The sequence below is a fragment of the Anas acuta genome, chromosome 6 (genome assembly GCF_963932015.1).
Source record: "Anas acuta chromosome 6, bAnaAcu1.1, whole genome shotgun sequence".
In the NCBI taxonomy this organism is placed as follows: Eukaryota; Metazoa; Chordata; class Aves; order Anseriformes; family Anatidae; genus Anas; species Anas acuta.
The window spans coordinates 15,479,838-15,507,342 of NC_088984.1; the positions used below are offsets into that span (position 1 = coordinate 15,479,838).

Here is a 27,505-nt window from a genome sequence, read left to right on the forward strand (position 1 = left end):
GAACAGGGTAAAAACATCTCCAACATGTTTTAATATGAATTTGACAGTTTTTTAAAAAGGAGATGAGTCTGCAAAATCAGGATTAAATGGTTCAGGATCGCTTCCAGACCATGCTCAGCTCTGAACCCAAAGTGCATAGGAGAGTCCAGCCACCACAGGCTGTGGCTCTCAGTTCTCCAGAGGTCCTACCAGAAACGTAACCCATCTGCCTGCATGGTTGTCACAAAGAGAGCTTCTGAGCACACTTTCCAGATTTAGACATCCACAACTTTAAGGCGTAGCACTTGAAGCAGCTCTGAACTGTATTTACATCTGCATTTTGTTTTAGGAGAGCTCTGAAAGTAATTTGTAACTGTTGGTTTGTAGTCTAATACAGTGTTTTTGGCCTGCATAAGGATATCGGTATGGATTTTGATTGACTGTAAAAACAGGATCATCGCCCAGAGGAAGTCCTTATGGTCTTAAAGGAGGAGGAGGCAGAATAGATTAACAGACCAAAAACCAGTGAAAATCATGCATCTATACAATTTAACTTAAGCAAATGACAATGTATGATCAATGCTTATTCCAAACTTAATAAATTTCCATTCAACATTATACAAGCAAATCGACAGAACTTAAGTGATTTATTTCCTTCATCCTTTTTTATACCACATAGCAAGGCAACTGAAGTTATGGAGAGATGCTTGCAACAGCAGAGTATCAGATTTCTAACTTCCTTTGCAGCAGACCTTTTAAGATTTCCCTACAAGACCAATAAAAATTGGGTCAGTGATATTAACTAGTGTGAGCCTCCCACATTTATAGAAAATCCTAGCTGTGATACATGTTAAACCAGGCATGTTCTTCTCTTCATGTCTCCCTAAAGAGGTTAAATACCATTAACATATCACACGTCAGCATGGTACGTGGCTGCTCCTCTGGTGGTTAAAATACTCCTCCTACAACTAACAAAGTCACTCCGATGACTTCTGGCGTTAGCACACTTGTCCTGCCAGGCTGGAATGCAAAGTGCTAAGGACGAGCACAGCATAGATGTATTACGGAGACGTGTTACAGTGATCGCCATATACCAAAACTACAGCTCAGATAGCTGCTAGCCTGCGTCACTATACAAGAATTGCATCACGAAGAACCAGAGAATGCTGTGGATATACGCTAGATGAAAATTACCAGTTCTTGCCATCTGACAGCTATTAGTAAATGTACAATTCTGGTTTAAAAACAGAAGACTCCTAAAGTGTGCAGTAAGAGCCTAGTTCCAGGAAGATCTCAGCAAATGTGAAGTTTCACAGGAAGACGCATGCCATATTTGGCAAATAATAATGCAAGTCATTAGGCAAAAATAAAGATGTGTGAAGGAAGTAGGGGGAGGGAGATAGTCCATCAGTTTGGGATTTAAAATGTGAGAGGAATGACTCCTTCCCTAATAGTGTCACTGACAGAAATGGTATTTCCTGCACTCCAGTAAGAGAGGGCATCATCTGCAGTGTGTGGGGGGTGTCTTAGTAGGGAACACACCTTCTGCACATCATGCAACTCCTGGCTCACCCTCCATAGGACTCAATACTTGGGAACATCTGAAGTAAGATGTCTGGAGCCAGGTATTTGCATTCATCCTTTCAGACATTCCATTTGTGGAGAGCATAATCTGGGCTTCAAAACACTTGATTCTGCTTCCCAAGTCTGGGAGAATTATCCCTATGGACTTGCTCTGCAGAAAACTGGGCTGGGGCTAAAAAGCGTCTTTAAGCTGCAAAGGAAGAGACAGGTTCCCTGTCTTTTTGTCCCCAATCTCCAGCCCCTGCTATGCCATCCCCTTCTAGCCTGAGTGCAGGGTGTGGTGCCAGGCCAGTATCCAGATATGCACGTACAGGAAAGGGAGTTAAATGGCAAAGCATTTATTTTATTTTGATGGCAAAGCAGTCCCCAAAAGCACATTGCTCCACAGTGTGAAGGCAGCATGCAGAGAAGTGATTCCACCTCCTCCCCTCTCCCAAGTTAATGATACAAAGCTTTCATCTCCTTCCCTCATCCTCACACATTGCACTTTAGTGGTGTCACCGGGATTTATCCTTCCCTGAGACAGTAAGAGGGTTGTGTGACATGGTGCAAAGCACTGTGAGAGGAGCAGAAATTTTTAAAAATTGAAAAGAAGAAAGGGGGGAAAAAAAAAGATAGAAAACTCAACACGTTTTGTCTGAAGCAGGAGAGACTTAGATGCGCGGTGCAGGAAGAGTTCAGCGTGCACCCTGATATTTGAAAGGCTCCTCAGCCCCAGCAGAGCCCGAGAGCCGACCCTCGCAGCCCCGCCTGCAAACGCTTCTCCTGCCCGAGCCCCTGCTACCTGCCGCCGGGGAACGACAGACCTGCGCCAAACCCCGCACAAAAGATGCCCAGTACTTACAGCCCGGCTCGCTCCCTCTCTGCTCAGCGTGCCCCGGGGAGGGGAACCCTAGGTGAGCGCTTCTCCCAGCGGCAGCCCCCCGGGAGGGCCAGGGGGGTGGGCGGCAGCCGCACCGAGCCCCCACCCGCCGGGGTCCCGCGGCTCCGCCGCTCCCAGCCCGGCATCTGCCTGCCCGCTCCCCCCGGAGGGGCAGGTCTGCCTCCTCCTCCCCGCCTACCTCCGACACCCCCGGGCTTGCTTTCACCCGGCGATGCCCGGCGTCCCCCCGCCCCCGGGCTTCCCCTCCGCGGCTCGGCACCGGGAATCGCCACCCGGGTCCCTCCCCGGAGCCCGCAGCCCCTCCGTTGTCCCCCCCCCCACATCCCGGGGGGAAGCGGTGCCCGGAGGCGATAGAGGCTGCGGTCGGCGAGGCTCCCGGCAGCTCCGCATCGGGGCCGGGGACGGGCAGGGAGCGGTGGGGAAGGGGTGCCTAGTGGTGCCTAGGGGTGCTGTGGGGTGCCGAAGAGGGCGCAGGGATGGGTTTGGCTGTGCAAGGTGCGCGCTGGGGTGCAGGCAGGGCGTTTGTGGGTTTGGGGCATCCAGAGCAATTTTGGGGTGCCCGTGGAATAGGTACAGGATGCATATGCAGGGGGCGAATGGCACACACAGAGGGTGCATGGGAAGGGCTGTATGGGATGTGGAGGGGATGCCTGAGGGATTTACAGGGGTGTGTGGATGTGCGTGGGGTGTACACATGCCGGCTATGGGGTGCCCTCTCCGGCATGCGGAGGGCTTTGCTCCCTCGCACCAGGACGTGGTGCACCAGCTTGGGGTGTCCAGACCTGGGGCGGGAGGGTTGGTTTGATAAACAGCTCAGTGCTAATTGTATCAAGTGCTAAATAGTGCCGATTAAGAACCGATGTGAGATGGGGACAAAATGAAACCTCCTCCACACCGAGACCTTACTGCTGCTCCCTAAGGTGGATTGAGATACCCTGAAGAGGAAGGACAAGGAAAGCCAGGTAAGTGGCAAACTTAAACCACTTCATATCTCAGTACTTTTAAAGGTTTTTACTCATTTTAAAAAACACCTGACTTTTCGCCTGGAACGAATTTATAGTGAGATAATACAAACACGTGGGGATAGATGCACCAAAAGCCCAGGTTCTAGGGATAAAGCCTCGCCTTTCCATCATCTTGCATTCTTCTGTGCTGCTAGGTATCCCAAAAGTGGTTCCTAGCTGCTACGGAAAAGGGAAGGCACAAACTACAGAGGACTGGGCTCTGAAACGCCTCTAGGGGCCATGGAGCAAACCACAGGCTCTAATCTCCCCCCTCTCTCCCCCCATTTCTTTTTCTGCTAAACAGCGACCAACTCAGAAAAAATGTGGACAAGATAAGGAAGTCACAGCAAAGCTGCAATTTGCTGCATTAGTGATAGGAGTCGTACATTGACAGAGACCTCAATGTTTTTCGTTTTGATCCTGAGGTGAATTTTTTCAGCCACCGACGGAGGATGTACATGTTCTGCAACCTGAGTAGGTGACAGGACAAAATGCTGCTTTTTCCTGGTACATCATCTGTCTTACTGAGCACAACCTCTGCCAAGGGTAAAAACATCTACCGGTATGAGACTATGAAGAGTCGTAGCCATCTCTTTAGATTCTTCCAAGTGCAGTAGAAACTGAGTGAATGAAGAGGAATTGCTAGGAGGAAATTGCATGCTGGCAATGATGCTTTTCTTACCCTTTAATCCTTTAAATTGACTATCTGCTGAAAAGACAAGATGCTTTCACTGTTTTAAAGGTTCCAGGGGCTTTTTTTTTTTTTTTTTCCTCTTTTTCAAACTTGAATGACTGAGAAGTGTTTTAAAGAAAAGTGTCTTTATTTCCTGAGGTTCTAAATACCTCAGTTGTCACTGGCTCTGTTGAACCTCCCTCATCAGATTTACACCTCAGTAAAACCACAAGGAGGTTTCAAAGAAATTTTAAGACTATCTGTAAAGCCAGGCTTTTATGTCTAGGCTTCTTTTCCCTCTTCAGTGCACACTGGTGACATATCTCAGACTGTTTCCCTTTAGAGAAAAGCAAATGAACATAAATCCCTGATCCCTGCTGAAGTGTGTGACTGTCTATACTTGATACTCCTCCCCTGTTGCAAATGGCAATGCACGTGCATGTCATGGGCATGTCAGCTGTTTTATAAAGAGGTGCATCTTATGCAATGGTTTTCTTTCTGTAGATAAATGATTATTTGCCATTAAAATTAGGAAAGAACACATACCCCTAATATACCCTTATAGAGCCTCCCGTGAACTTGCTTTGACCTTTTCTATGTCATAGCTGACCAAAGTCTGTGCTGGCAACATGTTTTGATAAAGTTTTCTTCTCAATATTTTAAAGCATGAGCTCTGAGAAGATGCTGCTCTGTATCATACTCATGTTTTTCTCTGCTTATTTCTAGTCTAGGCTTTGTGAAACTCCTTTCCTCTAAATGTACGCATGTCTTACCAGTTGGGAACCGCTGCTCTAGACAATCTTGTAATAGCATCACTGTCTCTGCTTTCAATTTAAAATGATTGCTCAGGCCTTAAACACTCACAAAGAACAAGGCCCACTGTTGCCAGTGAACCCACATCTGCCTTCAGCAGGGAGGGAGGAGTAGGAGACACTTGAATCGGGATGAAAGCCATTGAGCTCCATAAGGAGAGCAGACGGTGCCCCTGCTGGGTTTCAAGGGATTGACTCATTCTCAGCAGAACTCACTCACATATTTCTCTCTCTCACACTCTTTTTTCCCCTCCTGTTATTTTGTTTGCACAAGTCAAATCAAGAAGTAAAAAAAAGAAAAAAAACTGGGGGATGTCCCATCCTACTAGAAACCAGGATGAGGTAACGCTTCACATCCAGTCATGGTATCTCCCCAGCATCCTTGCTAGGGCCATTTAACTTCAGGCTGGGCCTTCATTCTAAGGGTCCTCCAGGAGGTACAGGAGTAGCAAGTGAATAGAACCACTTCTGTAGATGCTGATCCTAAGTCAGGTCAAGCACAAAATAACATTTTATTCACATATCACATTTAATGAATGTTGCTGGCTAGAACAGGAATACATTCTCAACTGGCTGCTTGAGGTTTTGTTTTGTTTTTAATTGTAAACATTCTTCATGCAGCTGCTCCAGGGATATGTTTAGGAAGCAGTGGCTGGCTGTATTTAAAAGATTTCAACTCATCTTGACCTACATTTAGTTTTCTGTAGCTTACAACCCAAGGCTTTAAACAGCAAAACCCTCAGAGAGCTTATATAGCTTCTGTAGGGCAAGGCACAGGAAACAAATGAAGGATGAAGTTACCCAGCTGAAGTGTTTGGAAAAGTGAGTTACTGAGGCAGAACTATAGGTTCAGATGATTATCAGATGATTAGGAGCTCAAAGAGCAGAGCTGCGTAAAGGGAGCAAAGATAACCTCTCTCTCCTTTACCTTGTGCTTTTTTCCTGATTCATTCTCTCACTTAAAGTTGTAAGTCTTCAACAGTAAAGTCTTTTAGGCTCCTTTCAGCAAGAATTTCAGAAGGTGCCTAACCACAATTGCAATTTTATATGTGTTTCTTTCTCACTCAAACTTCTGCTTCAGAAATTAAGTATAGTGCTAGTTCTTGATACAACCCCTTATTAACAAGAGAAACTGGTAGAATTGAAGACGCTGAGGAAATAACTTTGTTGGGAAGGAACACGTTTATCCATTTTCCAGAACTAATTCTTTCTTTTCTCTTCCTGGAATGCAGGGGCCTATTTTTGTGGGGCGTAAGCACTCATTTTAAAAAGCAACGCAGCTTGTAGCCTCTTAAGATTAGAAGGTAATCTTCTAAAAGTCACTATAATATCTTCCCAAATCTGCAGGCAGACTAAATTATTATCCCCCATCTTGCTCGTGTCTTTGCTGACTGGGTATGTCAAAGGCATTGAGAACCTTTAAGTTTTGTGCTGCAGAGAATGAGTAGCTAAAGAGGCAGGAAGCCAAGAGGTCAGGCCCACTAGGTCAAGCACAATGCAGCACTAACACTGACATATAATGTTTAGACCAGCATCAGTTCACTCAGCTCAAAAGCAGCGGAAAAAAAATGAATTAGATCTGTCAGCAAAACACCACAAAAGAAGTGTGTGCCCATCTGGTGAAATATACAGGTAGTTGAGTCTTTACAAATTTAGGTTTGCTGGAAAAAGTCAACAGGGCTGTAAGCATTTGGCTGTTGGGGGGAAATTACAGGTTTGGAAACTCAGCAGATGTTTTAGTCCCTTGTACTTAGAGGTTGGAATAATGTATAAGCAAAAGGCATAAACAAGGAAAAGCTGGCAATTTCACTAATTTTAGTAGAAACTAAAATGTAAAACTTGTGTTAGAACCTGACATTTCTGTTCAAACTAGCAGGCCAAATATCTGGTCAGACTGCAAAAATTCTTCACCATCATTCTTCTAAAGCCACTGGTGGTAGCAGATTAATTCCACTTTCATACACTAAAAGCATTAAAAACATTAACTACTACTGACCCTTGCTGAATTAAAGCCACTAATGGAGCGCTACTGGTATTCATGCAAGCCAGGTGATGGATAAAGGGAGTGGTTACTGTGTCTTACACAAAAATTCATTCAGAAACAGGTAATGACTGAGTCTAGATTGACCCTACAAATGCATGGATCAATATAAAGGCAATAGGAAGGCAGCATGACTCTACATCATGAAGTTAACTTTACCCTTTTCTTCACAGAACAGAAATAGGCAGTAACTGCACATATGTGGAAGACTACAGCTTTTTTTTTTTTTTTCTTTTCCCTGAAGCTCTCACTTCAGCCAAGATGAGTTCAAATTGATGGGGAGGTTCTGAGATGAATTGGAGGCTGGAGGAAAATCAGCAAGTATGCTTATTAACAATTTCTACCAGAGCATACTTATGTTCTGCACAAGTAATGGTCCAGAACTAGAGAGCATCCATTACACACAGTCGAGTTAGTGCCCGTTCCACACAGAGAACAGCCAAGCTAGCTACAGAGTATAATTTACTGTTATTACAACCTTCAGTCTCTAATCTCAGTTTCTAGCCTAAAGAAAGAAGCAGTGGTAATGGCTACATGGCTACAGCATGATTACAGAGATGTACAATATTCTTGCCTTTATTATTATTATTATTTTGAAATATAAATTTTAAGAGCAACATGCACATAATCAGTCTTACCCTTTGGCAAGAAAGAAAGAACTGCTGCTAAGTCTTCTATAAAACAAATCTGTTACACTGAAGAATTACAAGTATTTTATTCAGGTGGTGTATTTGAAGGTTGCCTTCATAACAATCAGACTGTTGTTTGACAAAGCTCGTAGTAAGTAACTTCAACACTTACAAGAGAGTAACACAGCATTTGTAAAGCAAAAGTTTTTTCCAGGAAATTCTATTGTGATCATCAACCAATACCCAAACAGAGGAAACGCAAGAGGATGTTAGAGTTGTCTGGAAATGCAATGCATACCTGACCATGGGCACATTTGGGATTGCCAGTCACCCACAGCAGAAGTTCCACAGAAAAAACTGACCACCTACATTTTGGAAGCCAACCCCCATTCCACAGTAACTATACTTAGGCTTCCAGATTTATAACTAGACCTCCCTTGTTGAGCAGGTGTAAACATGCAACTTGTGGAGCTTGTGGCTTCACAAAGGATTTCCCAGCCACATTCAAAATGACTGTGTCTGCACATCATTCTTATGTGGAACATGTGTCTCAAGATACCATGTGGAGATTTAGGGAGAAAGAAAGAAAATGTTTTCTTTACTTGTCCCCCTTTCGTCTTTTTCCCGAGACAGAAAGCAGTTATTCTTACCAAACATAATGAAAGAAACTAATCCCGCTATATCAGTGCCCCAGCTAAGAGTATTGTCAGCAAATTCCATCCAGACTAAAAACTTGAAGTCCCTGTGGTGCGTCAAATTTCTGAGACTTCAAGCTAAAAAATGAATTTGTATAGATTAACTAGCTAGGGATTTAAGATAAAGCTGGCTTCTCTGAAAGAAATGTGTTTTACACAGTGTTAAGTGTTTTGGTTCTTCTTTTATTTAAAGGAAGCAAAGAAGCTTTGTGAAGAGTCTTCAATAGAGTCTTTTCCTTTTAAAGCTGTGGAGGAGTTCCAGCCTGTCTGTTGCACTGGCTTAAACTTTGTTTTTCTCCAAAGCAAGAACCCTTTAGTTTTCAGTGGCTTCCACATTTTTTTCTCCTTCTTTTGTGAAATGTGCCAGTGAAGTCAAGTGGGTTGTATTAACTGAACATTTTTCCAAACATTCACACTCAGGACCAAAAAAGGGAATATTTAATAAACACAACCAGGAATATGTTGGAATGTTGATCTTCTGATGATCACAAGAATTTTCAGTCATAAGGTCTAATTAAATATCCCAAGTTGGAAGTGCTTCCAGAGACTGTTACGTCTCCTTGTTATCTGGTCAAATATTTTTAAGTTAGGTCAAGTGGCTTCTGCGCCAAAGCGATAGTTTTAATGTGAATAACAGACATGCAAAGAGACTGTAATAAAATTTACCTAGGCTAGTGACATTTTGGCATCTCAAGTTTAATCTGGCAACATCAGCCTATCTTCATGCACCAGATGCTAACTGGCAATGAAACAACACTCTGGAGGTAATCACAGGTGTTTGCTTAGAGCAAAATGTCTTAGTTTGAGAGAAAATAACAACAACAAAAAACACACAACAGTCTGCATGGTCTAGTATGGGAATTCATAATACCATTGCTGATGTTGTTGAATTTCAGTGCAATGAGTTTAAAGAGAAACAAAGACATCACATAGAATGATTTTCCAAAAATACCATACGATGTTATTATCTAAGAATAAAGCATTTTTTTGCCAAGATTAAATAAATAAAACAAATGAAATCCAGAGATAACAAATGAATAATTAACCACTTCGTCCCATTAGGAGCAATAGAATTCCAGTAGCACTCAGATAATCAGAGCTGCTTTGAATTAGCTGGTAAAACAAAAAAAACATTTTAAGAGACAATCACTGCCTTAAGGAGCATCTCATCTAAGTAGACAAGCCAGACAAAGGAACATCATTGTTTCAGAATTAGGGAACTGAGGCACAGAAGAATTGTCTTGTCTACAGCCAGTCTGTGGTAAGATAGTAATTGAATGCAGATCTCCTTACCACATGCACATTCTCCATTTATATTCCAACTGGTCAGCTGAAACAGCCTTTCATTACTGCTCTGTCAACATACCAAGAATTACACAAGACCATGAACGCTTTATATGTTTGCTTCAAACCAACTTCTCTTCCTGCCACAGCATTTAAAAGCATGTAGCCAGTGAGCAAATACTTACGTAGATGCAATGAGGTCCCAAACCCGAAGAGCAGGTCAGAAGATTATGCTCCACCTCGAAACTTTTCCCCTTGCAAAATTCTCACTGTCTTCATATTTTGGACCCCCTACTTCCTTCTGCAGGATTGATTTTTTTCTTTAAAAGATCTTTAAAAACATTTCCTGTTTTTCTTTCTGTAGGAAGAGGAAGTGTCATTTATTTTAAGCCAAGGTCTGCCTTCTCACTGTATTCTTATAGTACCTTTCCTCGTGCAGTGAGTGGCACTCCCCTATCCAAGCACAGCCCCCAGTGTCATTCACAGAGAGAATCAGACAATCATAACTCCCCTGAAGACAGCATGTGCTGTTTCCAGGTCTACCATCAACCAGCAGAAGCCAAAAATTAATCAGTCCTATTCGTAAGTGTCAAGATATTCTCTGAGGGAAATTAAGCTACAAGAAAGTTTTGGGAGAACAAAGGCAGTTACAGCCTGGCCACTTCTCCTAGCTCAGTGGCCCAGGTTCAAGAGGCCATTCACAGGCAATTTCTGCTTCTAGGCTGCAGCACAAGGAGGAACACTGCAGGCTCCTCTGCTCCTCCCATGGCGAGGGTTTTTCTGATACAGACCTGTGAAAATTCCTCACCCAGCAGGACTTCCATGCCTCCTGCAATACAAAGAATCAATTGCCCAAAGTCAGACCTTTGGCTTTACTGAACACAACCTTCTCAGAAGCATCTTCACCTTATAGAGTTGTGTATTTTATTCATACACATTTTAATCCACTGGGATTGAAGGAAAAAGCACTTTGAGATCAAACACAAGGGCCTCCACTTGCTCACAGGAAAACCAAGAAAATATTTTAAAACATTGGCACACAGGCAGGGATATAAACAGTGTTTTGGTTGCTGGAAATGAGCAATAGTAATAATAATAAGAAAAGGCAATAGAGAACATATTGGTGCCTGCTTCTCTTCACTTGAAATCTAGAACTTGCTTGAACTTACTTTGCACGATAAGAAGTTCAGTCAACACAGGGGAAATTTTCACAGTTGGGAAACAAGTCCGTGATTCCTTTGAAACCTAGGGCTGCTAAATTAGGATCTGGTGCCCTTACAGCCTCTTGGATTGATCCTCCAGGTACAAGCATTTGTACAGGAGTTCTATAGGATATGGGGTGTGCTTACAAAGAAAGGCAGCCAGCTCTGCTTGAAGACGTAGTACTGCTGGTGTCCAGGGACTTTCTCACACTAGTTCTGATCCCAATGTGCTCCACGGCAGTCACGTCTATAATCTAGCCTTGTGCTGGGATTTTTTCTTAAACAAATGTTGGCCACTGCCCATCTGATAAAACTTAGAAGTAGAAACAGAAGAGTAATTTGTACCGGCTTAAATTTTGTTTCTTACAAAAGCCACCCTATCCCTTCCTCCCTTCCCTCCCCAGGGAGGGTTAAGGGACACCTGGGGCCACAGTGCAGGACCGAGCACCGCTCAGGGCAAGTTCTTATTCCTTCTTTGCCCCCGCAATAGAGACATCACCAACCACCCAGTTAATGCACCCTTCTGCTGTCAGCATCTCCCACTCACCAGAGGAGACGAACCTGAAGTATAATGGGTGAGAGTTACACTGAGGGCAGCATCTTTCAGAAAACTCCCCTCCAATCAGGCCACCACCGTGCAGGAGCTGCTAGTGAACAGGAGAACCAGAGCCCTGGGAGCTGAGGAGCCAGGAGCCGGAGCACCCAGAGCCAGAGAGACAGAGCTGCCCATCCTCTGCTGCCCACTGCCACAGCAGCTGGGAGCTTCAGAGCCCAGCAGGGCAGCGTGCAGCTGAGCTTCGTTTTCATTGAGACTATAGAATGAATTAACTCTATCCTGAATACAATAATTCCCCATCTAGACAACTTCCAAACCAGCAAGTGGCTGGCAGAAGGAAGCAGCAAGCTCCATCTACCAGAAAATATCAATGATCAGAGCTTGCTGCATGAGTGTTATCACTAAGCTATTAGCAGTTGCAGAGCAGACAGCTGAATTTTTAATGTGACACTTGGGAAACACCTTTCATTGGGATGCTGAGTGTCTCTGCGTGCCTGCCAGCCTGGGACAGCTCCACCAGCAAAGGTACAGCTGGGTTCTTGCCCCTGCACCCAACTCTTTGTCCCCAGCCTCAGAAGGGATCCCTTTACTGCAGCAGGCAGGGCAGGGCTCCCCGAGGAGGGCAGTGGACAGAAAGCAGCTGACTTCGCCACATGCTTGCCCTGGAGCTATGTGCTGAAAGCCTTCAGAGTGTTCCTGAACTTTCAAGCTGAAATGGGGCGAGACTCAGCAAGAAATGAGTAACAGCCCAGAGGAGCACATAGTACTAGGAGCAAAATGCAGCTTATTGCTTCTCAGATCTCTCTCTGCTGGCCCTCCTGGCCCCACCCCACGTGCTTTGTGCAGAATATACCACACCTGTATGCACTCTCTCCCACCACTGGTCTTCTGGTCCAGCATCACTATGAGTTGTGGTGCCAGGGATGGTCTCTTAATGCTATTTCTACTCTTTCCTTTCACCCATGCTAAAAAAGAGGCTGTGGAAGATAAATTTACTGTCTACCTTGCAGCAGAGAACCTGCAGACATCAGTTAGCATCTCTTTTCCCTGCAGCCCTAGGTGACACATTGGATATTCAGCTCACTTCTGACTGAAAGCTACTTTTGTCAGAGCTGCTTTATGCCCCTGTAGTTCCTCCAATTTTGGAAGCCAAATGTGCGCACACATACAGTAAACACTGTTTTCACACAACATTTATGCAGCTTGGCATCTGTACCAAGCTGTGCCAACTCCGCCAGCCCCAGCCTAGCCCCAGCAGCTGATCCTCAGCCCAGCACCAGGACAACCTGATCTCTGTCAGGCAGCAGCATTGCAGGATGCATTGCTGTTTTTCAGCAGGTTAACAGCCTGATTCATGGGGCACCAGATGAACAAAGCATGGCTTGCTGTTTGTCTCTCTTGAGTATCTTGAGCAATTGTAATTTCTGTTTTTTTTTTTTTTTTTTTTTTTTTTTTTTTTTTTTTTATTATTATTATTTTTTTTTTTATTTTTTTTTTTTTCCTGCAGAGATTTATCAGACATCTTGCCTGTACAGATTCTTTGATCTCAGAGTATACGTGCATTCTTGCAACAGACTTTTGGAGCATTTATAGCTTGCTCTCCTCTGTCCAGCTTCTAACTTGCATGAAACTTGTAACAGTTTAATTAGCTTGTTGTTCCCCCACTTCTCACATTAGCTCGAATCAGACAGAGTTCAAAAGTCATTAAGGGGACACAGATACTGGGATCATATAAGCCTTGTTTCCTTAATAAACTAAATTAACATTTCAGATGGTGTCTGGTTCTCATTGCTCACAGTCTAGACAAAACAGGCACATGCAGAGCAGGCAACGTATGAGAGCTCAAATTTATTTTTATCTTTACTTCATTTTTGCAGGAAAAAAAAAAAAAAAACAGTTTCACAATACAAATAATTTTAAGTGGTTTTGGGGGCAGCTCAAGAGAATGGTTACAGAAGTAGCAGTTTTTCCATTTCTGTGTTTCCAGATTTATTCCAGCATAGGACAATATTCACCAAAATTAGGAGTGCCTAAATTTAATTCCCATTAGATTGATATCCAGTGCACACAGCACTGATTTTGAAATTCATTTTGAAGTTTAGAAGAGATATCTAAATTGTTTTTTGGGGCTAACCAGGATTCCTGCTGGTTACAGATGATGAGGAAAAAACACATAATCAGATATTTAAAAGTAAATATTACATCAGAGGTGCACATAGATCAACAGAGGTATGTGTGCTGGAAGGGAATAGGCAGTAACCTGCAAACTAATGCTGAGCTTGCAATGAAAAAAAAAAAAAAAGGAGAAAATCAGACAAAGGGGTAGCTTTGAAGCATACTCCAATGTCATGGCTGAAGGACTCCATCATCAGACATAAAAAAAAGGAACAAAGATGGATATTGCTTTATTAGTGCTCATAAAAACTGGATGTGCAGTGAGACAGTTATAATAAACTGAATGCCATGAGTTAATCCATACCTTTTTTTTTTTTTTTTTTTTCCACAGGGGCACTGAAGCTAATATATACTGGCATTAGCTTCGGTAATTACTCTGTGCAGGTGCCTATATTTGCTATGCTTGTAGCTTGCTTTGATGCTGCTCCAACACAAGCTGTTAGCAGGGAAAGGAAGGCAGCTGTGGGTAGGTATTTTGTACCTGGCATTCATTAAGACTTCCAGTATATATCCCTGCTGGAGAAGCTGGAATTTGACTCTGGTGAAAGTGTGTACTTTGTGGATTTCATTTCTGGAAGTGCTCTGATACTGAAACTGGTGACTAATGCTCTGTTATTCCACCATAAGGATTAACAAAATATTCAACTCTTTTCAAATAATGTTGTGGCTGTATTTTTTTTTTTCCTTGGTGCATACATATAAAAATATGCATGTGTCTGAGTGAGTGTGACCATCTTTAGCACTAAGGCAATATTTAGTCATTAAGCAGAAATCTGGAGAAAGGCTGCTAGCTTGCCTCTCTGACCTTCAAAACAGACCAAGATGTCATTGCAATGCAGATGTCAACTCTGATTATTATTTTCAAAAACAATTGTTTTGAATGAGTTTGAGGTATTTGCAGATTGATAGCTGTGACAGCTCAAAGGGCATCATAGTTTTGGTGAACTGCAAAAATAAAGGATTGAAGCATAAATATCTTAATAGGCACATTCTTTCAATGAACACTATTTTCAAGCTTTTCCCACAGTTTCAGATATGTACTAACCACAGCTTGCTTACATCCCCAGACCTCTCATGTCATCCCATCAGGATGGATGTTTCTACTGGAGTGCTGTAAAATGTCCAACTGTAAAAATGAAGTAACAAAAGGCCCCAAATGAGGCAATATTAAAGGTGTGAAATCCAGATGAATTATGTTAATATTCAGCTATTTATCAGTATGCTAGTGCAACAAATAAGTTTCAGAGTTTCTCCCACTCTGTTATCTATTTTTACACATTAAAGTTTATGTCTCTTGAAGATTTTTATGCATTTTTTTTCTTATTTTTTTTTTTTTTTTTAATTTAAATGCATTTCTGATGTGTCTTAATTATTTTTAAATCAGATTATTGCTTAGGCTGCTTAACTCACTAGTAGTACTGATTTAACACCCTCATGGGCTGCCTTCTTAGACTGAAAGAACAACTTTGCTGTCCACCTGCAAATTCTAGAAGGCGTGAGAAATAGAAGAGGAATGGACATTTCCAGACTTAAACAGAATGTCTCCAGACTTGTCAATTCCCATAGCTTTTGTAGGTGTTACAAAATACAGTTATATTTTTATCCTTTAATGAAAAACAGGAAGGTTTACTACCAGCCATATTTCTGTAAATACATATAAGTTGGAAATCATTCCTACTTAAGCTCACACACTGCAGTCATTTCACCCTAAATCATCCACTACACTGGGGTTAGAAACAACCAAAAAGGACTACAAAATCTACCCACAAAATAAACTGCAGAAAAAATCCCTCGACTAATTAATTTTGTTGCCAGAATTTTATTTTGAACTGGAGCTGTTTGACATCTTTATAGGTTGTATATCTTGCTTTTATCCTGGAGCATGTGTTCGTTGGTAGCATAAATATGTCTCTCAGGTTAGCTGAAAATTGGAAGTTGGAGTAACTCAGTCACATCAAAGTGAAATGTTTTCACCACATCTGCACAGCTCAAGAAACATTTTAATTTGTTTATTATGGATTTACAATATAATTTGATTTGGGCATCTCTCTGTGTCTCAATTTCCCTGCTTCTAAATGGAAGTTCTAATAGTAATTGGTTATGCTATTCCTTGGCAATTTTTCTAGACTTTCAGGACTACAAGACTGACAGTCTTTTCTTCTATACGTATTCCCCATCTTCTAAAACAGAGTCTAGTTTGCAGTCTTTTAGTCTCATACCAATATGATTAATCATGTTGACTTCACAGAAAAATAGCCTTAATTAATTAACAGAGTAAGCTGGAGACTCCAACTCAGATCAGATTCCTATTCATCAGTAGAGGCATTCAAGTGCTAAATGCTTTACAAGTCTCACAATAAAAGCTTTAACATTTTTTTTTCCAATGCAATAGATTATTGTTTTCCTGAGAGATTTCAAAATAATTAGTTAAATGTCTAAAGAACAGCACATGTGCATTAATTAGCCAATTCATGGAACTATGGTTTGTAGTAAGTTAATCTCATTAAGGCAAATTTAATGAAAGGTTGAAAACAACAATTGACCAAATATAACATGCTAAAACCACGAAAAGAAATCTGCTTTAATTCTATACTGAGAACTGGTGAAGTATTAACAGAGGGACTGTTGTTAACCTAAATTTACCTGAGGCTTTAGGCTCTATAGCTGCTCTTGGAAAGCCCGTTTCCTCTTAACCTGGAATCTTTATCTGAGGCAAAAGCTTTTTCCAGAATGCATTTGGCTTCAATAAAGCTGAATGACAATTTTTATCATTTTTATGCAGGTAACATTGTCTGCTTTTAATGTGGCTATGCATGTGTGCAGTTTAGAGAGAAGGTAAATAAGAAGGGACACTGGGATTGTAAAATGATATATGGTACCAAAGAAAGCCTATCAGGCTGTCCTGTTATTGTGTCTGCCATTATGAGGCTATGGAATAGCAACTGAAACTTTCAGGACAGCGTATTTACAACAGAATAAAATAGTGCTTATTATCCCAGAATATAAACAGCTTCCAAGGCACAAATACCTGAAGCATTGAGGCCAAAAGGTTAAAATAATTCTAAATCCAATTAGCTCCCTGTATGGGTGTTAAGAACTTCTCTAGTTTTGTTATACATTGTGTTAGTGCATACAGAATTTAAACTTACAGTTCAGGATATACCATAAGTTGTGTAGGGACAATACAGATAATCTGAAAGTTTGACAGTAAATATAGAAGCTTTGATGCTGAGGCCAAAACCAACATTTTTAAAAAAAAATTGGAAGGAGAGAAAACAGAAAAATAATTAAATCTTAACTTTACAATACATTAATTTACAGTGCATTGGGAATTTTTGCCAAGTGGAGTAAAAATGATGCCAAATGATTAGAAACAGATCTAAAAAGCAATAAAAGAAGGAAAACTTAGTTTTGGAAAATCTAAATCAATAGACTTAAGAGAAAAATATGTCTTATTAAGAGGTAGGAAGGAGTCTGGAAAGCCCCGCTGTTGAAAAATGGCTTTGAAGTTTTGAGGAACAATATAAAGAATGGTGGTTTGCATTGTGACACGACAACAACAAGAAACATGCAGCACCAAAGGAGTAGCAGAGAGAAGTACCTAGCAGGCAGGTGGGATGGAGCTGCAAAGACAGAGCTGGTTGGCTCTATGCTGCTGGGATGGCCATATCCCTCTAGAGCACTGCGTTCAGCTCTGGGCACTTCATTCACCCCTATGGTGAAGTTTGGTAGGGGCTGGAACCTGACTGATGAGGAAAAGGATTCATTTGCTCAGCAATTTGGGTAAATCTGGCCTAATAGATCAGTCAAACAGTCTTTAACAGTTAATATTTAAATGGTATTAGATGATGTTTGTGGGAGTGTGGCCATGGGGGTTGACAAGCCCCATGGTTGGTGATAACATTGGACTCTTAACGATGAGGCCATCAGGAATGTTAAGAGTTTAGCTGTTGCTGGGCAAAGTTGTTGACCAATGAATAGTTAGTGGAAAAGTACTGCTGTGGGGCGAATGGTGTAAGAAGGGAACCTGTCCTTAATAAGGGAGATTGAAGTTATGCCCTCGATAAGAGAGAGTTGAAGTTATGTCATCAGCACAGTAGTAGCAGTTACTGATCTTAAAAGAACCGTGGTGTCCGTGTGGTCGTTACGCCACAGATGGTGATCTAGTGCTTCCTGGTGTCACTGTCTCTCTCTCTGCTTTCTGGGCCTTGCTAGAGGACTTTATTAACATCTGCCTTCTCTATTTCTTGGAAGATGATGCCCCTAGTCATCAAAATGACCTTTACAGATTGACTGGAAATTACCCATCTCCCAGCATCCCAGATATGCCTTGGGTTGCAGGCACCCAAGGGCATTATATCTTGACTACCATTTTAATTAGATTTGATGTTTCCACAGAAACGGCATACCTCATGCCTTCTAGAGCTAACTGGAATCCTTCATAGGACCAGACATGCTTAAACAGAAAACAAAAGCATTCTAGCAATTACTCAAATTTACAGTGGAGCAGCCTAAATGTAATAGAATATAAATGCTGGTGATACCTAGCTGCAAAGTGCTTCCTTAGATGTATCAATGACTCAACCATCCTGGACATGGAGGGAGATTATCTAACCAGCCAGATGTCTGCTACTGTTGATTGCACAGAAACTAAGATAGAAATGTTCCCCCTCTCTCTGATTTTTTTCTCTCTTTCTCTCTTTTCACTCAAATCTTTTTAGTCCCAGCCTGGCTTTCACTGCCATTCACTGTACCTGTAATAAGCTGGGCCCATGCCCTTTCCTAGAGCAATGAAGGAAGAGATTGTATTCCTAGATAAGTGTATCTAATAAGATAGTAATTACTGTCATACCTTACAACCTTTAGAACATGCATTCATGCTTAATTAACACTTCAGATTATCAGAATGATACCAGGACAGCTACAAAGCTTCAAAAGTCATATGATATAAGAATTATTAAGTGCATGTAAATTTCATAAAACTTACAGTCTGCCCTTTGACCTCTTCAGGAAAATTTAATGTGAAATCTAATGGTGCAGGCATTACTGGTCCAGCATTATTGCTCAGCAGGAGAAGTACAGAAGGGCTATTCCCACTATTCCCAGGGCAGCTCCAGCTCTACAAGGGAATGTCTCCTCAGATTCCAGGACCATTGTCCGTCAACTCACACCTTCTCCAGTGATATAGGGTATATTTTAAGAAGTTTCTCTTTCCCCAAAACATATAACTATGTTGAAAAGAAAATAAATAAGCAAAATTCAAGTATCTCTGCTAGTACTAGAAGTAGCAAAGCATGATTTCCTGCAGATTTGTCCAAAGTTCAGGTCAAAAATAGCTGGCAGAGTCCCACTGACAAACAAACCATGATATTGCTTAAGGAAAAAGGTACGTATGAAAAATCCAGATGAAAACGGGAGCTTAGCAAGAAGTTTAATAACTCCTTGTCCAGAATAATTAGAAATAGTGAGAACACTCAAGTAGGAACATGCAAGTAATATAAAGTTGTCAGGAGCTGTTTCTAAGTGCTGACTACTGGGACCCTTCAGCTACATTGGCATTTGCCAGTCAAAACAGAATATGTTCAGTGGTGAATGTGGTAAAGCTGAAGTGTTTTGTGTTTTATCTCAACAAATAAATCCAAGTTCAGTACTCTAGGTCTTATTTAGTAGAGATAGTCAAATGGTAAGCAGAAAAGTGAAGGTGTAGGGTCTAGAAATTACGTGCTGTAATTAAAGCTTTCTTATGTTTTCTTGGCTTGTTTCACAGGTAAGAATTTTAACATTTATTGAATTACTTGTTCTGTATTACTTAGATCTTTGCTTAATCTCTAAAGCCTTTGCTATATTGAAAAAAATATACTTTAGTGAAAAGTTGTATTTTATGTTACATACAAAGCCTCTTTAGAAGTATGATAATACAGCTTGGTTTTGAAACCCATGAGGAAACTGCTCATTTTACTCTCACTGTTAAAATGGATTTAGCTTTGCACAGATCATATCCCTGCCATCAGAGTTAGGTTAACAATTTATGTTTGTCTTTATCCACCAATAGAATAAGTGGTGATAAAAGCAAAGATTTTACCTTCATAAAAAATAAAAATGAAGCCCTCTGGCTTGTAACAGTGATGCTGCACTGCATCACTGTGATTTTTACAGTATTTCCTCAAAACTGGTCTTCTATTACTAGATATAGTTTATAGCTAGTGCATACCTGAAAAAGATAATGCTTTTTGTTGTTGTAGTCATCATTTGTTTGCTTGCTTGTTTTTTAAGAAAATATGGAAATAAATGCTTTTCATTCAAATCTGGATAGCCCTCTAACAGTAGTCCTAATATTCCCTATATCAGTGTTAGCCTTAGGTAAATACATTGGAAAGCACGAGAAGCATGAGAACGTTGCAATTTTTTATTGATTATGGATGGAGTAGGAAGAACAAGAATAACCGCAAACTTAGATAAAGCACCCCTTCAGCTATTAGTTTCTCTGTTACGTCGTGCAAGAACTGCATAATTGGAGGAATATAGGTCCTGATCCTAAAACAGAGGCACAGAGTGCCTCCATGGGCTTGGAGCCCAGATACTTAAGCTAATCTCAAGAACACTCACTTTTATGAGCATTCTTTGGGGAACTTGGCTCGGAAATGCAGTGTCCCTGGAAGTCAGAGCCATGATTTATAATAAACTACCCACAGACATTCAGATGGTAAGAATTTGCTTCCTCTGGTGGGTAACCAGGGTAGCCCCTTATTCCAATAAAGGTTGTATTGGAAGGAATATGGGAGCAGAACCTTGCCCAATATGATATAAGCAAGGAGAGAATTATGGCAGGAAGGAGAAGGAGAGGCTTTAATATATAAGCATAAACCTACACAGATTAGATGAAGAAACCTACAACAGTCTTCTCAATGTTAATGGAATGATGTTGCCAGATTTGGTCAACCATAAGTGTAACAATGCACAGAAGGAATGCATGAATTATAATCTTGATTTAAATGCCAATATTTGCAAGAGGTGGATGGGAACAACCAGACTAGTCAATGTCTCCTTAAAATGTCAGAATAACTTCTTTAGAAACTAAAATTCTGCAAAACCACAAACATGAAATCTTTAATGACTAGGCGTACTGCACAGCCAGACTGTCTAGAGCATAGGCTGAGAATGATCAGCTTCAAGCCTTGTGACCCAAGTAATGAATCTTCTTGCAAGCCTGTAATGTAATCTTCAAAAGGATATGATTTTTTTTTTTTTCCTGATAGTTTTTGGAGCACTGACTAACTTTTCAACAAAATCAAAAAGTAGTGCAAAATGGCTTTCATTTGCAGTCCTCCCAGGTCTTTGTATAAGGAATCCTACTACGTCTGAATTGGACTAAGTAGTTTTCTATTTAAAAGGTGAAGAAGCTGCTGCTCTGTTACTTCAGTAAAGGGGATCCAGCTGAAGAAGCTGACTAGGATAAATGTCTAGACTTTTATAAATGGTCTCTGGATTTTAGAAGCAAAATGCTTCTCATTGTGGCTTCTTCTGTTGGATCAAATGACTGTTGAAACTGTATTTGGAAGATGCGGCCAAATCCAAAGTAACCACTTTCTGCAGTTAGGGCAGATGACAACAACTTTTGTTGTAGCTGGGTAAAATATTTTATTTTTTAGAAATGCCCAGAGCTATTTACAGAGGAAGAAAATTAGATCACCACCAGATAACGTTTAGAAATGGTCCCTTTTGTTCTGTCATAAGCATGAAATGTAGAAGCCACGCAAGATCATACTTGAAGACCTTTGTGCAAGAAGGGGCTAGCACTGCAAGCAGAGGAATGTCCTACCACTTTTGGAACCTTTGGTGGAAGTTTCTAAGAAGGCCGACAGAATAGATTTTAAAACCATCTCAGTAATTTAAAATATTAATAGTGAACATGTGTTGTGACTGCAGTTAATTAAGTCTTGATAAAAGAATCTGTGTGTAAACAATTACACACTCCCTAGAATATTTCCTGAGTGGCACTAACAATAGCAGTTCTTCCACACATGGCTCAAGATGGTCTGCAAGAAGGGTGTCTGAGGCTCCTCAGCTGGTTCGTGTTGGTGTTTCCTCTCCTTGATGCCCCAGGCAGCTGCTAGGAGAGAGGCTCTGCTGTCCTCAGTGTGCCCTGAGCCTGGCTTTAACAGGGATGATCTTAGCCCTTGTGTGAGGATTGGATGGCAGAGACTAAAGTGAAATAAAGATGGTGATGGCACGTCACGGAGTGTTTAACCCTGAGACGTGCATTCAGTGAAAACAGTGCATGAATATGATGGGGCTGTGACTCCCTGGTCTGTTGGCTTGTTGCTGGCTATCAGCTTGATTGAAATCACAGTTGGCATTGCTGCCTACTCTTACAGCAGGAAGGTAGCTGTTTGCAACGACTTCAGGTGGGGCTTTTAAAGGCTTCTTAACAATGTAGTGGTGGCTGCAGGACCTTCTTCAGGAATGTTCCTGGGAAGAACTCAACTAGGGAGCTCAAACAGACAAATGCTGGTGTTTGCTCAGGATATGGTACACCAAGTAGATTGGATTGAACGACGATGTCTTTTCCAAGGAAAAAGAGCAGGTACTCTTGAAAGAGCTCACTTCAAAATCTGATCTGGCCATATACCTCCTTAGTCAATGGCTGCTGTGACAGTAATCACTGAAATTCCAGCTTCATGACTTAGGGAAGCTCCAGTCTGTCAAACAGACATGGTTCATGGTTTAAAACCTGGAATTTGTGGCAACATTCCCATGTGCTTGTGCTACAGAAAATGAAAATCACTCGCCCTTTAATTTCAAACTGAGCTGCAGGGGCCAGTGGAAGATATACAAATGCCATGGGGAATAATTCTTTGAACAGCAACACCAACTTAGGCTGGAGACAACACTAGTGCTGGAGAGAGCCTGATATCATGGTGAACTGTTGCATTCCTGCAGGTTGGGAGGGAAGGGAGATGAAGGCTAAAGATCTGCACAGAGCAATAGTTCTGTGCTGTCTGTCTGAAGTCCTGGGGGGCAGAGCAGAGCTCCGGGCCATGCTCCGCTTGTGTTTCTTGGAAAGAGGGTGCTGGGGTAAGGGTGATGTTGGGATGATCTTAGTTCTGGGATTCAGTCTGAGAGAGAACTGGCATTCCCTAAGGAATAAAGAGAACCTGAAACTGATATTAAAGCTATTTATGCTCTATCTTATGCCAAGAAAAATATTTTACACTTAGCTTAATACCATAATCATGAGTCCAAAACCATCACTGCTAGCTTCTAAATAGAGAACAGAATCTGGGAGGAGGCAGTAAGAAAATATATGTTTTGGCTGTATTATTGCAGCATGGAGGTAGCCAGAATTCATCACAGGCTTGAACAAAACCAGGAGTCTTAAAAGAAATACTACTTCTAAGTAGTCTTTAGACATGCAAATACTTTAAGGGCCTATAAACCACATAATGTGAGCTTCAGCACAGATGGCTGCTACATTCTAGCTATAGCTTAAGCTGCTCTTTTTCTGGTCAGTGAAGTCCCAGTTTTTACACTGTCTTTGGAGTACAGTGTAGAGAACACCAGGAGGGGATGTTCTCAAGGGTGCAAAAAGGAGATTATCAGCATGTCTCAGTGCTAGTGAACTTGTAATCCTGGTGGCGTACCTCATGACCAGGCGTTGCAGCAGGGCTGTGCATGAAGACTGAAGACTTGTGTGTGGCAAGGACCAACATTTGAGGGTAGGACTGGAGAACCCATGGGATAATACCCTCCACATTATGTCCTGATAAGCAGAGCATTTGGTTTTCACATTGGTGCTTGTTCTTCAAACATCATGTGCAAGCTTTCACCGATTCACTGCTGCATTAAGTATGAATGCAGCAGCCGTGTAGATTTACAATTCACGTTTGACACCATCCTGTTTACGTATGATTTCATTACTGAAAAAAAGGTCACTATGTAAGTGTGGCACTTCTGTTAAATTTCTAAAGGGAAATCAGTACGTGACTATGTGGATTGACTAACTCACATCTGCACAAAGATAATCTAGTGAATATTTCTCTCCTCACAGCTGCACTGTGGTATACCAGGAAGATCTTTGAGGACTCCTGGCAAGAATCATGGAGAATTGCCAATACCTGAAGGTGTGGACTACTTACAGAGGTACCTCTCCCTTGCCTACACTGCAGTAACAGATGAAAAGATCTACAGTGACTGCATTTCTGAAAAATGTTAAAGACTGTACGAATAGGGTCCATTTTCACAATTTAAAAGAAATCCAAAGACCGAAAACTGAGAAATCTGATTTCTTCTCTACCAAAAAGATTTCACAGCTTATGGACAATGTGTGTCTGTATACCATACGAGTACACAATGGTGCAGCCATTGTTTTTCTTTTCGTTTATTAAAAAAAAACAAAAAAAAAACAGAAAAATGTAAACTTAGCCTGAAGAAAGATCTGTTCAAATGTGATACTGATTGAAGGCTGTGAGAAAGGCTATGTTTTGTTCAGGCTCCTGCCTGGTTACAACTCAACTCATAAGAGCAGTCATGGAAGTTACTATCACCCTCGATCCCACCTTACAGCAGACGGCCTGGGGTAAGCTCAGCAATGAGACCACATCTGCTGTTTGTTTGAGTCCCCTGCACCTAAGGCTCAGCAGGCAAAATCCCTGATTCACTTGTGTAACCAAAGACCACTGAATATCCCTGAATCTGGCTGAAGAAAAACTGACTCAAGGACTTGGTTGCGCAATGAAATTACTGAAGGAATTTACTGAACTTTGGGGAAGGCAGACACTAATCTCTAGCACTATTTGACTCAGTCTTGATCAAGAACCACTTGAAATGGCCTTCCTGAGATTAAATGGAAACAGGTCATTAATGTGGCAGCCTGATCTGCCTAGGATGGTTAAGAGCCAAATCTCTGTTTGGCTTTAATGCCCTTGAGCTGACTTAACATTCTCAGTTTTTGGACATTCTGGTTCTGGCACAGTGGTGAGTGTGCAAAACTGTCTCAGCTGCTCCAGCACTGTCCTTGGATGTATTCACCCAGCACTCCAGACAGTTGCTCCAAGAAGTTATAGAAAGCAGCTGAGCAAAAATATTTTTAACAAGCATTTTGGCTGTTCACTGTATAGCAAGACAGAGCTCACCGGGGCAGCACATTACCATCAAAACCCATTGACTTGAATATTCCACTGTGTTTTTTGGGGAGATCACTGAAGTGACTAAATCTATGATTTTAGCGAATTTAGTGACTAAATCTATGATTTTTAAAATTATATTTATTTTTCCTTTCTGAATCTGTTTTTCTAGCCTTCAGATTCTAACCAGGGATGCGTTTCTTTACCTTCTTAGGGAAAAAATTAAAAAAATCATTATTATTAAGGATGACTGTGTGAGCCAATGACTTAGAAAGCTGCTATATACTATTAGCAACCACCGTTACTTTGCAAAATGTATCATGAGCTGTGAAACTCCTTCAGGACAGAGCTGAATGATGTTGCCACTTGACATGGGCTGGTGTCCCAGGCAGTTTATTTACACATACAGAAGTAGCACTGGCTTCACTTCAGCAAGTAAGGCATCTTTGTTTCTTAGCAGATATGGAGAGGCTTGCACGCAGTGGTAAGGCAGCAATCCTCTGTGTCTGCAGGGAGCTATCACCATTCCCCGGATCTCTGAACGAGACACTGAATTATAGACACTCATCACCCAGGACATCAGAGCAGGGAATTACATACAGCTTAAACTCAGGTATGCTGGACACTGGAGTTTTGCCCTATCCATTTACGTTCCATATGGAAGAGGGTGCATAAGGGGAAATTTACTGATAAGAGCTTGGCAAAGCATATTCAAAGAGTTCCTTTCCTTTCCGTGTCTCTGGAAAGTGCAGATGTCAACTTCACAGAATATGCTCCATAAAAACCATGAAACCCCTGTATCTTGTCCCTTTGTGCTGACATAAATCTAGGTGAGGTTACACGATGGCTAAGCCTGTAGCTGCTGAACTGTTCCTTGTAAACTAATCCTTGGAAGCAGAGAGGTGTTTCACAGCAGCTATTCCTGAACGTAAAACAGAACAATGATTTAATGTTGAATACACACATTTCACATCCCTTATATTTGGAGGCTGATACGGTGGCGGACATACCCTGAAACCAGCCATCCTGGCCAAGCTGGACGTTGTGCTGAATGCCTGTTTGCACAATGTGTTTGGCTGTACGATCAGCACGCTACCTGCGACTGAAACGGCTCGGCCCAACTAGCTGCACTCTGCTCAACTTGGCATCATAAATTTCAATTGCAAATCTTCTTAACCTCTTAAATTATATTATAAAATAACTTATTTTGTAACTATATACTATACCATGGAAGAAAATCTTAAGCTGGCTTTCCCACGATTGTAGTGAAACAGCAGGTGTGGAAGGACAGGCCTTCAGACACGGAGGTGCTGGTTCCTTTTGAGCTCTCTGTGTTATCTCAGAGCTGTTTAGGGTACCCTTCATCTTCCTCATTCAAACATTGTCTTCTGGCTACAAAAACTGAAGCATCACAGCTGGTTGTCCTTTGTCTGATCCTTCAGCTCTGAGGGAGGTCTATGCTTTTCAAACTAGACAATAAATCTGCCTGAATTTAAATACTTCTTTTTTTTCCTTAGAAACAACAGCAAAATTTCATGTGCCACACAAAAATGACCTGTGTAGTTGACACTACAGTCCAATTAATTATTCTTTACCTCTTCCAGGCTATCCCAAAGCATTCTTAACAAAGCCTGGGACAGAAATGGGACTGGAATTGTCACATATACACGTTGACTCCACTCTCATGACTGTCTCCCTTTGTTGGATTGCGCTCAAAACCCGAATTCAGCAGGTTACCTCACTCTTCTTGGAGCAGTTGGTATGGATGTTGGACTTACAGAAGTTAAAATTCAATACTGCTTTCAAATAAAAAGTTACGGTTTTTAACAAGTGTGACTGTGAGTGGTGGGGAAACAATGTTTGGTGTTGGAATCTACCTAGGTAATGCCACCAGTGGGATCAGACGTAAAAGGTCCCCGAAGTAGCATGGAGAGGAAGGCACCTTTGTTACTGCTGAAGAGCACTGATACGTGCTGCAGCATGAACTGCTCCAGTATTCCAAGAACTGGTGTTAACAAAGGTGATGTTCATTGTGATTTGCCCCTTGTTATTATGGGAAATGTGAAGAAATCACTCAAGCAGGTTTAGCCAGCAAAGACAAATCTCTCTACGCAATTACTTGGGATCTGGGATCTTCCTTGCTGTCTACTTCTCAGACAGTGAAACTTGAGTGGACAAACTGCTTCTATGACATATAAATTCTAGAAGTGTTTTTAATTTGGTGTTTTATTATAGTCAACACTCCTTAAGTAAAGAGCTTGTAAGAAATATTATCATTACTTATTTTCTGTTGTACCACTCTCACCTTTTAAGGACCTGCGTATTTCACCTTGCCAGCTTTTGCTTCCACAACACTGCAAATTAATAAATGACTACATATGGGAAATTTTATAGTTCATTTAAATTCTTATAGTGCTGATTGACACATCTCAGTAAAAATCAAAGACTTTTATTAAAGAAAAATCTTTCCTCCTATTTCTTCTTAGCTTCTCCTCCTCTAAGAGAACAGTAAAAATCTGCTCGCATCTCATTGCCCTAAAAACGTTTTGCAGCAGCCATCTCTTGCTTTGATAAAATTAATTTTGTAAGCATGAGTAGGACACAAATAAGATAGTGTAACATCCTCCCCATTGAGACAAAAGTGAATGAAAATGTAAGAATAACATGCTCAGGCATCTTGACACCATGGCTGCTTTATGCAGAGTGTAACTGTCTTTGGCCAGGACAAATATCCTTCTTCAAAAGGAGTAACTGTAAGAAGAAAACTGGCTTAATTTGTGTAGTAACAAATAATTTGCAATCTTTTGTCAGCCTTCTTGTGAGTTTTAAAGACTAGAATTTATTGTAGCTTTTCTTTAATCTATG

The 27,505-nt window shown here is 41.3% G+C and overlaps 1 protein-coding gene and 1 long non-coding RNA gene across 9 annotated transcripts in view; one reads left to right on the plus strand and one right to left on the minus strand.

Moving 5' to 3' along the window:
- The window catches only part of MYLK (myosin light chain kinase), a 204,388-nt gene extending 201,841 nt beyond the window's left edge, over positions 1–2,547 (minus strand). Inside the window, exon 1 of one of the 2 annotated variants that reach the window (XM_068687510.1) lies at positions 2,408–2,547. The gene's annotated coding sequence lies outside the window, so the exon portion shown is untranslated. The remainder of the gene's footprint in view (positions 1–2,407) is intronic. The other variant, XM_068687511.1, reaches the window with a different exon arrangement.
- A 101-nt stretch (positions 2,548–2,648) lies between these two features.
- Positions 2,649–26,470, plus strand: LOC137858987 (uncharacterized). Of its 7 annotated transcripts, none has more exons than XR_011098112.1 (6): positions 2,649–3,408; positions 3,755–3,924; positions 13,849–13,983; positions 23,566–23,657; positions 25,101–25,253; positions 26,245–26,470. It is a non-coding gene; the product is annotated as an uncharacterized lncRNA (long non-coding RNA). The 7 variants fall into 7 exon arrangements; XR_011098113.1 differs by lacking the exon at positions 13,849–13,983 and adding an exon at positions 14,585–14,690; XR_011098111.1 differs by lacking the exon at positions 3,755–3,924 and adding an exon at positions 14,585–14,690.
- The last annotated feature ends 1,035 nt before the right edge of the window (positions 26,471–27,505 follow it).